Below are 13,108 nucleotides of genomic sequence, written 5' to 3'. Positions count from 1 at the left end.
CGCTGCCAGACCCTCAGCTTTAGAACCCATGTGAATAGGTGAAACTCTGAGGCTCCAACAGATGGCCAGAGCTGCCCTGATTCAGTCACACTGCTGCCAGATGAATACCAGCTCAGAGAGCCCAGAAAGAGTGGAAAAAAGGAGTTTGAGGAGAGCAAAAGAGAAATAGAGAGAGTGATAGAGTTTCCCCCATGTGTGTGGGAGAATAAGGGGAAACAGGAACGTGTTAATATGCATGAGGGGAAGAGGAACTGTGTGAGAGAGGGAAAGAGAGACAACAAGAGAGGGGAGTGGACGATATTGAATTGTAGATTGAGGGACTTCTTTCCCTCCCGCCCTCTTTTTATTTATCTGCTATGGAACCACGCCTCCTTCCTTTCACCTCTCCATGTGTCTATATCAGGGGACCGGCTATGAGAGAGCCCACTTGTACGGCTGGCAGAGGGGGAGTCAAGTCAGAGGTGGTCTGGCAAAGACCGAACAGGTGACGGATCATCATATCCCTGGCTTTAACGCCTCCTGTAGTTGCGCTTTTCTTCAGGAAGGATTCAGAGGTGGGCATCAGTGAGGTATGTGCCTTTGTCCCTAAGTATTGCTTTGTACCACCTCCTCTGTCAGACTGACAACAGTAATGAATGTACAGGTATATTCCTCCATTGTTAAAGCAGATTATAATTTTTTTAAGCAAAAAATCTGCAATTCACTGTATATCTGAAATTACTTAACTGATATTTTGTATTCATTTTTCTTGAATGCTAATAAAATGCCTAAATTGATGTCTTAAAATCATTGCCATTGAGCGATTCAGATAGTTGCCTGTTGTGATTCTTGGATTTCTTTCCATTTATTAAACCTTTTTAGGGTTGTTTCCTCTAATCTTCTCACACTCTTCATGTTGGTGTCTCTATAGTTTTTGGTTTTTCATATCTCAAACGTTTGTCCCTCATACTGGCAGTCTGACTGAACTGGTGCTTACGACGTTTGAGTCGGGTTTGTGTACGATTTTGGCCCTTTTAAGGATTTTAATAAGAGACTGTAGTCACCCCCTTTAAAATGCTACATGACTCACATTGCATTTTTGATGGTGAAGAACTGCTCTCTGGGTCAAGCAGGTCTCCGGAAACAAGTGATGTTTGGAGTGCTAGGGATTCGCTGGGTAAAATATGCATCAGTGAGCGTGGGCTTGTGTTTGCTGTGTGAGGCTATGAGGTAATGACAAAGGTGATGGGGGCTGAGAGATCTGTGCCTTAGTCATTCATTATTTAATGTGCACTCTGTCTCTGCTCAGCCTCATAACAACTGGCCTCCTTTTCCTCTTCTGCTGTCTGAACCAGAACTGTGGACCAGGTCCTTTGACGTTTAGTGCATCAGACCTGTAAAAATGAGTTCACATGGTCAGTGTCACATATTTGCTTCTTTGATTAATGTCCTAGAAATAGTGCAGTATTAAGAAAAAAAAAATCTTATTCAGTTTACATTATAATGATTTAGAATCATTTTGGACCCCTTACACAATGCATCCAAAGCATATTCTTTCTTTTTTCAAAGATTTTTTTAAAAGTAGATCAGCAGTAACTTTAGAGCTGAGTGAAACTGCTCATTGGGGACCTCTGTCTGACAGCACAAAAAGGGAATTTGATCTCAATTTTCCAATTCCTTAGTGGGAGCTATATAGGGTTCATTTGCATATCTCCGTCCCAGCCTCAATAGGGTTCTCATATGTTGTGATGATTTGATCCAATTTTTGAAAGGAATGCAAAAATAGATGGGTTTGTTTCTCCCAGTCTTCTCAAACTCCTCATGTTGGTGTCACCATTGTTCATGAGAAGTCATCATAACTGTACATCCCAGCTTCCACTATTTCACCATTTTTGTCCATTTTAAACTTAAACCTAACCATGAAGGCCCACGCTTAGCCAAATCCCTAATCTAACCATGATTGTACCTGGAAAAACATATTAAAGTTATGTTTTCATATGATCCAAGTCACACAGTATCATATGATTTCGCCATCAGCTGTCATGAGTGTGTTAGAAAGGTTTAAGCGTGTAATTGACAGACTGGAATAGATTTGAAAACTGATACAAATCAGTAGAAATCATTGACTTTTCTCAAGGTTAAATTGCTGAGAAGTCGAGTTTTATTGCCACTTTTAACCTTTAATGTAAGTACAAGAATTAATACTTAACCGCAAACTGAGTTTGAGAACTGAGCCAGATGTTGTGGTCAAATGAGCTCAGTAAAATGATGGTAAGCAGTGAACAGTGCTGTGCACATATTATTTATCTACTTGTATATTATCCCAAAAATTTAGCAAGATTTGATGGGATGTGTAAAAAAAAAAAAGTGTCCTCCTCATTTCTCTCAACATCTCTCATGAAAACCATCCACCGCACCCCAAAACATCCGAGTGATTTTTTTTGTCAAAGAGTCTGGACACTAGACAAATCTGAACCAGCCCAGAGCATGTCTATGTGAGACACAAAATCTCATTTTCATGAGCTGCTGAGAGCAAAACAAAGCCTGATATGAATCTAAAGTATAATTTGAGCCTGGTGCCCACCGTCTTAAATGTTAATGCTGACTGGAAGTCTTTGATGAGTGATTTGGAGTACAGCACTTCTGGCGGTGCCCTCTGAGGCAGAGAGTGATGTGAATGCATTAATACAGAGCTGTGCCAAGATACGGCAGGTGTCCAGCCGAGATCTGTAATTACATCCAGCCAAGGATATGTAGAGCATCAATCTTAGATCAGAATCAGAATTTGTAATCAAAAGGGGGTTTTTTTCAGTCAAGATAAAATGTGTGTTTACCTCACTAATCAGATAACTTGTGAATGTTTTCAATGATAATATGGCATTGCTACAGGAATACCTCATTACTCATCACTCAGACTCCTCCCACTGTAGACCACACCTCTCTCCCATCAGCCAAGAACATTCAGTACTAGAATCTATTTCTCGTCTCATATAACATAAACATCTGTCACAACAACAGTAACTGGCTCATTGGTGCTCAGATGAAATGAGTATATTGGATATGAATGTAGGAGTTTAGGGTTCGGGCACCCTTAGATTTACATTGAAAGAGAGAGTTTACCCCAAAATGAGAAATCGATTCAAACCTGTATGACTTTCATTTTCTTCAGATAACAAAAGATGTTGTGAAGTATGTTCCAGTTGTTTTTGTCCATGCAATGGAAGTCACTTGGGTTCAAAACAACATTGGACCCCACTGACTTTCAATTTATGGACAAACAAACTATCCTTTTAAAAGGTCATATGATGCTTTTTTAAAGATCATTATTTTGTGTATTTTTGCAACTTCAGGGATCTTATCTATGCACAATCAGCTTGTAACACTCCAAAGAGAAAGGAAAACTTGAAATCGTATCATATGACCCCTTTAAGACTTTTAGCAGATGTCATTATCCAGAAATGCTCCTAAAGTCAAGTATCATCACAAATAAGACCATTGTGATCAACAAGCTAGTACACCTACACAAAAATGATGTAGGATTTACTTCGAAACAGTTCTCACTCAGAAATTGCTAGTAAATTTCACAATTAGAAAGAAATGTCATGTAACACATTGAATTAAACATGACATTTTGAAGTAGAAAAACTGAAAAAGTATTTTATTGTAAAACCAATAATATTTTTAGATATATATAACTTTGAAAAATATATTTTTTTTTACAATGTATGCTAATAAAGATACAAGAAACCTTTCTTTTATGAGGTCCTTGTGTCAATATGGACTGGATGTAGGAACATGCTTGACCATTGACTATCTTTAGGTGTTTTGAATTGATTTTAGCTGGAATAGGAAAGCAGTGGAGGGAAAATAGCAGTGGTGTGATGTGGAAGTACTTGGGAAGGTTCAATAGGGGGGCTGCAGCATTCGGGATGAGATGCAGAGGTTTGATTACGTACCCTGGGAGACATTTGTGACAGTCATTGGGACTAATGGTGAACTGCACAAGAAAGGAGATTACAGTGACCTTAAAGTGATCTGAAGTACTTATGGGCTTACAGAGAGTCAGAACATAGAGAGTTTTCTGAGTGATGCTATGGATATTCATTGAATACTGTTTTTAAAACATTGTTCATATACTCTGCATGTAAATATGTGTCTTTTTGCTCATTTTAAAAATAGCATTTCTTTTCCTTATTCTTGACGTTCTCCTCAATCACTCTCCCTCAGGGTTCTCCCAACTGAGTTTAAAGGTTCTCGCTCAGACTTCAGCTCACATCTACCCATTACTCTCTCTCTGGCTTTCTCTAGCACGCCGTATCTATCTCTCACTCCCTCAGGAGCTCAGCAGGCTTTGTGGCTGCTTATTAACTTTTATGGAATTATACATTTCTGAAATTGGATTTTCCCAACTCACTAAAGAAAGCAGATTAGCTGACTACTCTTACATGCACCGGAGTTTTTCTGGCCTAACTTGAATGTTTGAATGTGGACAATTAGTTTAGATGGCAGGTTTATCTTTCCAGTAGTTTTTTTCTTCTTCTTCTTCTATAGTAGAATCAAATCACATAGATGAACGCTTGGGGATAAAATTCAATGTTTGTTTTTCTCAAACAAAAATTTACGTGGACTAAAGGGCATTTTACATTACACAGTTAGTGTGCACTGTGAGTTTATAGTGTGAATGTATTTTTACTTGCTTTACTTTCACAGTTATCTTACAATATTGTAATACAAAATGTAATTTTATTAAATTTAATTGTAATACAACCATTTATTACAATTTAAATAAATAATAAATTAATTACATTAAATTAAAACATAAATTTTACTGTGACTTCATTCTGAATAGTTCCAGGAAATGATTGTACTAAAATCTAAAATAATATCACCCCCAGTACTGTTTATGAATGATTATTTTATTTCTGTTCTATAACATACAATATTGCTGATGTAGACTGAAAATTATAATCAGACATCAGAGTCAATAATTACTGTTAAATCTATTAAGATCCTGGCAAATTTTCAGTGTGATGATTAGAAAGATACAAAATAGCTATACAGGAACCCCAAAAAATCAGAGGGTACTACACTAACTCAAGGGAGATTCTTCATGGGCACACATCAAGATTTTAACTGGGTACATGAAAGGCTTCTGGAATCAACTGAGAGAGATCTGTACCAGGCGGAATCAAACAAACATGGCCTGAGGGCCAGTCTGCACCAAAACTGATCTGAAAGCACCGATAAAGCTCCCAATGCATATAGGCTACATATCTCTCACAAATTAGAACCAACGAGTTGGTGATGTGCAGTGCACATTTCTGACATTAATATATTAAACTTGTTTTTGTCCTTTCTCCAGATTTTTTATCTGATAATAATATTAGTGTTTCACTGCTAAGCAAATATAGCCTACACAATATTTTTGAAGGCATGGGTTATCTTAAAGTATTATATATAAATATTTCGATAATTTAAATATAAAAATATATAAAAAGCAAAACAAACATTTATTCTAAATCATTATAGTTTTTCTATTGATTTTATTGTTATTTAATAGTTCTGCTCAGCTGTTATGTTGGAGGATTGGATTTATCATGATGTCATCATAGCAGATGTGTGAAGGTGGAGTGATGACTTCGAGTGTCAGCTGTTAAGTATGAATCATGGTAAATGGCATCTGTGAAAAGACAGAGATTCATATCTGAGGGAAGCGTTTACTTGTAATGAGCCATATTGGATGACTTAAGATAACACCTGACATGGCTATGGGTGTTCTTTTTTTTATCAATGTAGTAGTCTTAGTCTGTCCCAGACACAGATGTTAAAACACTGAAGTTTATCAAAGTTCAATCATTGGCCCAATGGTTCGGGAACATAAATTTGACATATAGCTTATGTTATTGATTGCATTGCGATCAGTTATTAATCTAACTACTCTGAAATATAGCAGAAAACATTCTAGTTTAACTCAGCAAATAGTGTCCTATATGTGCTTGTGTGAGAAAGTGCTTAATATTTAGACTTACATCCTCCTGTATGCTTGTCTGCATAGAGTTACTTTCACTATAATTGGTTGTGGGTGGCAGCGCAGTTAAGCCTGATTTGGGACTGGATTGTTGCCTGGTTTCTGCACAGCCCCAAAACAGAAATAGAACGGGGCCTATTAGTTTTTTATCTTGCCATGTATCCTGCAGTGAGTTGAACAAACAGCCCATTACACAGTTAGCTGTGCACTGATACACAGTCCTCATAAGAACCCACGTTCAGGAGCATCTCTGCCCATCATGTCATTTTGAGTCCTCATTTATATTAAATAGCTGCCAGAGTCACTAATGGCCACCTAGCCAGTGGAAGACAGGGAAGATCAGTAGCTCAGGATCCTGTGATCTCATGACTTCAAGAGTGTGTGAAGTAATGCAGCTTTCATGAGCTTTCATGAGAGACCTGGCCTCTGGACATAATTAAGTCCAAACCAAAGACTAATGTGTTTTCAGTTCTGTATACATAATTAAATCAGCATCTGTGTTGAACTTGAGGTGGAGCATTGACAGATCACACCCTAGAGGTTTAGCACAATGTTAATGAATTGTAAGAGCTGTCCATCAGCAGATTTGGATTTCAGGCTTGGATTACAGTTTGTGTACTAAAAGGGCTTTTGCTTGGTGATATTACAGGAAGCAGATATATATTCAGTTATTCTGTTTGAGGCATGATCGTATACTTCAAAATAAAGTGTGTATACGTCACCTTTCATCCCCTTTCAGGCTCTTTTTTGAATTTGACTTTAGAGCAGCAAGATAAAACAGTCACTGCCACCTGGAAGAAAGGGGAAAACTCTTCATTAAGACATAGTGGAAGTAGGCTATATATGAAATATATATGATTTTTTTAAATGTCCCACAAGCCCTTGAAGATTCTCATCCTTGCACATTGCGTAAAATCCTAAGTCTCTCCCCATAAAACCTTGCTTTTTACATAATGGGTGAAAGTACTGGCTGACTTAAAGTTTTAAAGGGGATTTCTTGTGGCTCATGGGATTGCATTTATTCTTAATGGAGTCGTTATTTTACGTAAAATGTGGTTCTACAAAACGTACATTTACTTACATTTGCAGACACTGAAACGCACAATACTGACATATTTACGGCATTCAAACGAACAATACTGACATATTGACTACAACTAAAACGTAAATTATTTACGTATGAACAACTTTACAGACTTACAAATTAATATTGCAATCGCGGCTTTATAATTTTATTTATTGTATTCAGTTGTCATATCAATGGCATTATGTTTTCAATTATTAAATGAAGTTTACTCATAACATTTTCCTTCTGTTCTGTGATGCCAACTCGTTTAGAAGAATACATAATGTTAAACAAGACTACACTTTAAAACCTTAAAATGAATTATATTTTTGCAGTCGTTTAACCGTTACTTAATAATATTTAATATATATTTAATAAATATGTAATATTTACTTTCTTTGCCATGGGACACAAAAGGTGTTTTTTACTATTGCTATGACAATTTTTTCAATACTTTTAACAACTTTCCTAAACTCTTAACGCACCAACACACCTACAACACACAATTGTCAAAACAGTTAATTTCATGCTCAAAATCACACATTGAAAACAAAACTCCAACACAAATTTTCAAAATACAATAATGCATTAACACAATACACTATGACTACCAAAACACTGCAAACATGTCTCAAAATCAAATAATTATTCCAAAACACTAACACGTGTTCTCTTCCAACAGGAACATTTAGTCCATCAAAACACAATGTCATAAAAACACTAACATCAGACGGAATTACAGAAAATGTATTATTTTATTTGCCTCAGGCCTGCCCTTATACAATAGACAGTATATGTATTGATCATTGATTGTGTTTTGCACTGCAGATTCTTTTGAAACCTCTCTACATTTTAGTTTTGTTGTGTTTAGTAAATGCATGCATTTTGTTTCTTTTGCTGCAGAAATTCAGTACAAAAAAGTAAATGACCCATCTCAGGTGCCTTTATAAAATATACGGTTTATGAAAAAAAATGCTTTATTTATAAGACATTACTGCAAGATAACAAAAATATGTAATACAGCTGCCATCTATTACTGTATGTTAATATATATATATATATATATACAAATCATATAAACCATAGGAAATAAATAAATAAAAATAAAGTAATCTTCTAATCTGCCCAGTCTTCTGCATTTGGCCACATGTTCTCATCCACTTCACACCTGATATCTTCTCTGGCCAGGCATCTTGGGAAGAATCTTTTGGCATGCCTTATCCACCCCTGCAGTTTTCAGCTGTGATGTCTTGGCATGCAGAATCCATTGCATTCAGGAAGGACATTTGGGCCTGTGGATGATGGTCAAAAACCTTCCATCTCCAGGCTGAGAAAAACACCCCAATGGGGTTGAGGAAAGGGGAGTAAGGGGCAAAGAAAAGGGACATCATCCTCGGATGTGCGTCAAACGAAGCTGTGACTGCATAGGAATGGTGGAATGCCACATTGTCCCATGTGATCACATATATTGGCAAGTGGTCTCCCACCTGTCCCCTTTCTACCTCTGGCACCAGTCTTTCATGCAGGTCTTCTAAAAATAGGAGAAGGCGGTCAGTGTTGTAGGGGCCAATCTCACATTTATGCAGAAGTGCACTTTTACACACAAGATCAGCCCAAACTAAAGTAGTGGTATTTTACTGTATACCATATGGTCATGCAATTGAAAGAACCTCAACACCTGAGTGTGTTTCCTAGCTGTTTTATTTTATTTTACATATTTTATTTAATTTATATATTTGCATAACTTCAATCAGCTGTTCAGCATAAACAATGAAATAAAATACAGGGGATATATTTGTGTTTCAATTCACAATATGAAAAGCTGTTCACTTTGACTTTAGCCTATAAGTTAGGTTTAGAACATGATGTTAATTGTTCTGACATACAGTGTGAAAGCATTTGTAAATTTGGCAGTAAAAAATCCATTGTTTTGGTCTTGGTTGAGCTTGTGTGTAAGAGAAGTTCAAGCATTTTAAATTAAATTTGTGTTAACTGAATGCATTTTGTGTCAAAGCAATAAGAAATATGTTAATTGTATAGCCTACACAGATGGATGTTGTGCTAACTGTGTTAAAAGTGTAGGAAAATTGTTAAAAGTATTGAAAAAACTGTCATAGCGATTGTAAAAACTGTAATATATTTTAAAGCTTTCAGCAGCCATAACTCAAGTCATCAGTGTCAAGTGATCCTACAGAAATTATTCTAATGCGCTGATTTGGTGTTTTAGAAAAAATATGTTGAAAAATGTTAAAAAAACAGTTGTGCTGCTTATTATTTTTGTGGAAAAGTTTTGTCCAGGATTCTTTGATTAAGTTCAAAAGAACAGCATTTATTCATACAAAATAGAAATCTTTTGTAACCTTGTACATGTCTTTACTGTCACTTTTGATCAATTTAATTTCATCCTCACTGAATAAAAGTGTTAATTGCTTTAAAAAATCTTGACCCCAAACTTTTGAATGGAAGTGTATATATTAAAAACCCTGATCTATGCACACCAAGGAGATCCCCCTGCAATCTAATTAGGAGTCAGATATTAAAACAGTGAGCTGTGTGCTGGGATAATTGATTCTTTCCACTCTGTGCACACGAAACAAGCAGACAGCAGGAGATACCCAGCTTTGTCAACATTGGGCGATGTGCCTGCTTTTTAAAAAAGGCACCCCAATGAAACTACGTAGATTGTGCCAACAGACATCCCATACACAAAGGTACACCACATGCATCCCAGTGTGTATGGGGATGACTAAAAAAACTCCTGTTTGTATGAGTGGCTATAGTCTGGCAGGTCAGTGGGAAATCATACGCACTTTGCCTCACCGCACTTTTTGGCTGTCATCAGAGGAACAGTCTAACTGTCTCTCTCTCCTCTGGCAAAATCGCTCAAACCCTGATAATTACCCTCTTCCTTTGAGAGTTATCAAAATGGACAACTCTCCCGCTGCTTTGCTAATTACTTTAATAGGTTTAGATAGAGATTAGCAACAGACTAGAAGCTTAGGGAATGTGTGATGTTGATAGAAGTGAATAATTCCCCTTACCTTTCTTTGATTTTAAAATTCAAATCTGGTTTATTTTATTTGCTCTGTTTTAAGCCTGCTTTATCATCCATGTTGGAAACAGGACTGCAGAACATATCAGCTCATGAGCGTACAGGGTCATTAACTGAATGGGCTGTAAGACCTGTATTGGTGTCCATTGACCCTAATGTCGCAGCCATGACTGTGTGTCTGTAGAGTCATTCACTATCACAATTTACGGCCAGTTTTATAGAGGTTGGGTCAGACTCAGTCTCTCATCAAGTACTTTTAGTTCTGTGTAGCCCTTTCCTCCCTCAAGCAGATTCTATGTGAACCTCTCAATTAGTGGTGGTAACCACCTGCGCGGGTCTATTTGTGAATGTAACAACCATCGTAATCGGCAGGGAAGTAAATGGAGGGGAAAAGCAGAGGAAATTTTGGGAATGGTAATAGTCTTTTTTATGGATTACAGATTACGATCATCAAAGGGGCACTTGAGAGGGTCCAGTCTTGCCACATGCAGGGTAAAAGACGCATACACTGGCCCCAATGACAGTGTCATTAACGAAATGGGCTTTAGTGATACCACATTAATGGCCAGTTACCAAATGGAGGGGAAAAGTGGCTATTGTAACCGGATATCACCATGTAATGATTAGGTACTATATTAGCTAAATGTATATACAGTATGTGGGAACTGTGTAATACTACCTTGGCAAACTGCATATTTTTTCCAACCTGGTTCCATTTTAATTTGAGATTTCAGATGTTTGTTTTTTTTTATCTAAAGCAATTGACATTGCATTCAAGGTATACATTTTATCCCTTCAGTGAGATTCCCTGAAAATTCAAACCCATGAACTTGATTTAGTGCCATGCTCTGTTGATCTACTGTTTGAGCAACAGGAATACTATGTTTTCTATGTTTTGGCCTGCATGCCATGTCATTGATTCTTGTGAATTGGCATTACAGGGGGTTTAAGGATCCAAGGCATGGTGACATCAGGAAGATCATTTAAACAGCTGTGGCAGCAGGTAACCTGACTTTATTGTCACCTTGACATGCTTTTACATGTATATTGTTCACAAGCTGTTAATTCTCATGTCTGATCTGTGGCTTAACAGAGAGAGCTGTTGGAATGACTGGAATTAATGAAACAGCTGGCCTTTATTCTTTGATCAAAGTGACATTTATTTATTTGTTTATTTATTTATTGCTGATTCTAAAGGTAAATTGGTGGATTTAAATATGGTAAAATGTGTTATATGGAGCTAAAAAATAGTCCTATTGGTGGCTGAAAGCATTATCAAATTAACCAAAATTCTTAAGAAACCAATACAAAGCAGACAGGGCATTTGTAGAATTCTATGATTGACAGGAGGTTCAACTGAGTAAATCTGTGTGTGCAAGTCATGGGTTGTTGGTGATATGATTAAAGATATTCATGCACAATTAAATCACAATGTGACAGAAATGAGACGGAACAATTTTCACCAACTGTTTTATCAATTTGGCACTTGTGTCTGACAGTGGGTGGATTTATTTCTGTTAAATGTGTGTGTTTATGGTTATGTGAGTGTGAGAACCTGCTTTCGATATGGATTACACATTAGGTCCGAATTCAGCAAGACAGGAACGAATGATTATGATAAGAACTGTCCAGGAATACATCTTTAGTACTTTCTTAATCAGAAGCTGCAATGGCATATTAAATAAACTATTTCCAATATGAAAATAGAGAAATACTGAAAAAAGAAAGCGTGATGTATAATGTTTTAGCTGTGAGAATTGCTGGAATGGACAACATGCCAGTGGAGATATTGGTTATGGCTTGGTTGTGCCCAAAATAGAGCATGATTAACAATATGGGCCTTTGTTATCACACAATCCGAATTTTAAAAACATTTAAACACAGAGCAAATAAAATTTGATTTTTTAAAAAAGTAATTTAGTTAAGGATTGTTCAGTTAATTTCATTTCACTTTGTGCTATTAGCTTTTATATAGGTTCACGTCTCAACATTGTTTTGATGTGTTGTTCTTTTACTGAAAAATAGCTTATTAATGCCTTACAGTATCCAAAACATGTCAAGGTCCACATTTCATAACTGTTTCATGGCTAATTAACTGTTTCTTTTCCCAAATAGACAATCAAAGCCATTAATATCTAAATAGCTGAGAGTTCTTATATATGAAGACTCGGGTCAGTGTGCTGGGTATCGGACCTTGTCTAATTCCTCTTTTCAAGTTCCCATCTATCCCTGCTGTTCTTAAAGCCTTTGTGTGTTTTTGGCAATGAAGCCTGTAACATGTATAGATTTTGGAGAGGCTACCACTAAGCCTGCTAATCTAACCACAAAGAAAAGGAAGGGAGAAGGAGAAGAGGATAAGGATGAGGAAAGTCAGAAAAGGAAAATATCAAGCAGCCGCACATCCCCAGGGACAATCTCCAATGAAGATTAGAAAATCCCCACAGTGGCCACACTGACAGTGGGAAGCCCATGTGAATTACTGCTAATGTTCATGTGCAGAAATCCACAGGGGTCAGAGGCGTTGGATGTGATAATTACACTTTCTGCTGTGAGCTGCAAGTGCTCTTTTGTGAGAGGGATATTGAAGATAGTGTTAGTGAATGGAGGCGATTTGGGTTATTATGGTTTGAAAATTTACCTAGTTTTTGTTTTTAGTTTTATTTCATTATTTATTTTGATTTCCATTTCCAATTTAGTTTTAGTTCATTTTAATTGACCAAAATATTTTTTTTCTTTTTTAGAAAAAGTAGTTTGTATTTAATTTCAGTATTTTAATTTCTTTACATTACATTGTTACACCAAAATATGGTGAATTGGTGATTCATTCAGGAACTAAATAATTGACCATCTTTATGAGTACATTTACATTTACCTTTAGTCATTTTGCCAACGCTTTTATCCAAAGCGACTTACAATTGGGGAATACATAAAGCGATTCTTCTTAAAGAGGCAAACAGACACAGGAAGTGCTTGAAATAACAAG

General features: G+C 36.6%; 1 protein-coding gene across 1 annotated transcript in view; it reads left to right on the top strand.

Annotated features, from left to right (window-relative positions):
* The first annotated feature begins 431 nt into the window (after window positions 1-431).
* The window catches only part of LOC107749484 (extracellular sulfatase Sulf-2-like), a 36,278-nt gene continuing 23,601 nt past the window's right edge, over window positions 432-13,108 (top strand). Inside the window, exons 1-2 of the mRNA XM_016564656.1 lie at window positions 432-569; window positions 11,067-11,128. The gene's annotated coding sequence lies outside the window, so the exon portion shown is untranslated. The remainder of the gene's footprint in view (window positions 570-11,066; window positions 11,129-13,108) is intronic.

The sequence above is a fragment of the Sinocyclocheilus rhinocerous genome, unplaced genomic scaffold (assembly GCF_001515625.1).
Source record: "Sinocyclocheilus rhinocerous isolate Xijiao unplaced genomic scaffold, SAMN03320098_v1.1 scaffold889, whole genome shotgun sequence".
NCBI classification, from domain to species: domain Eukaryota; kingdom Metazoa; phylum Chordata; class Actinopteri; order Cypriniformes; family Cyprinidae; genus Sinocyclocheilus; species Sinocyclocheilus rhinocerous.
Note: the sequence above shows the minus strand (reverse complement) of the source record. Positions and strands in the feature narration are given on the sequence as shown.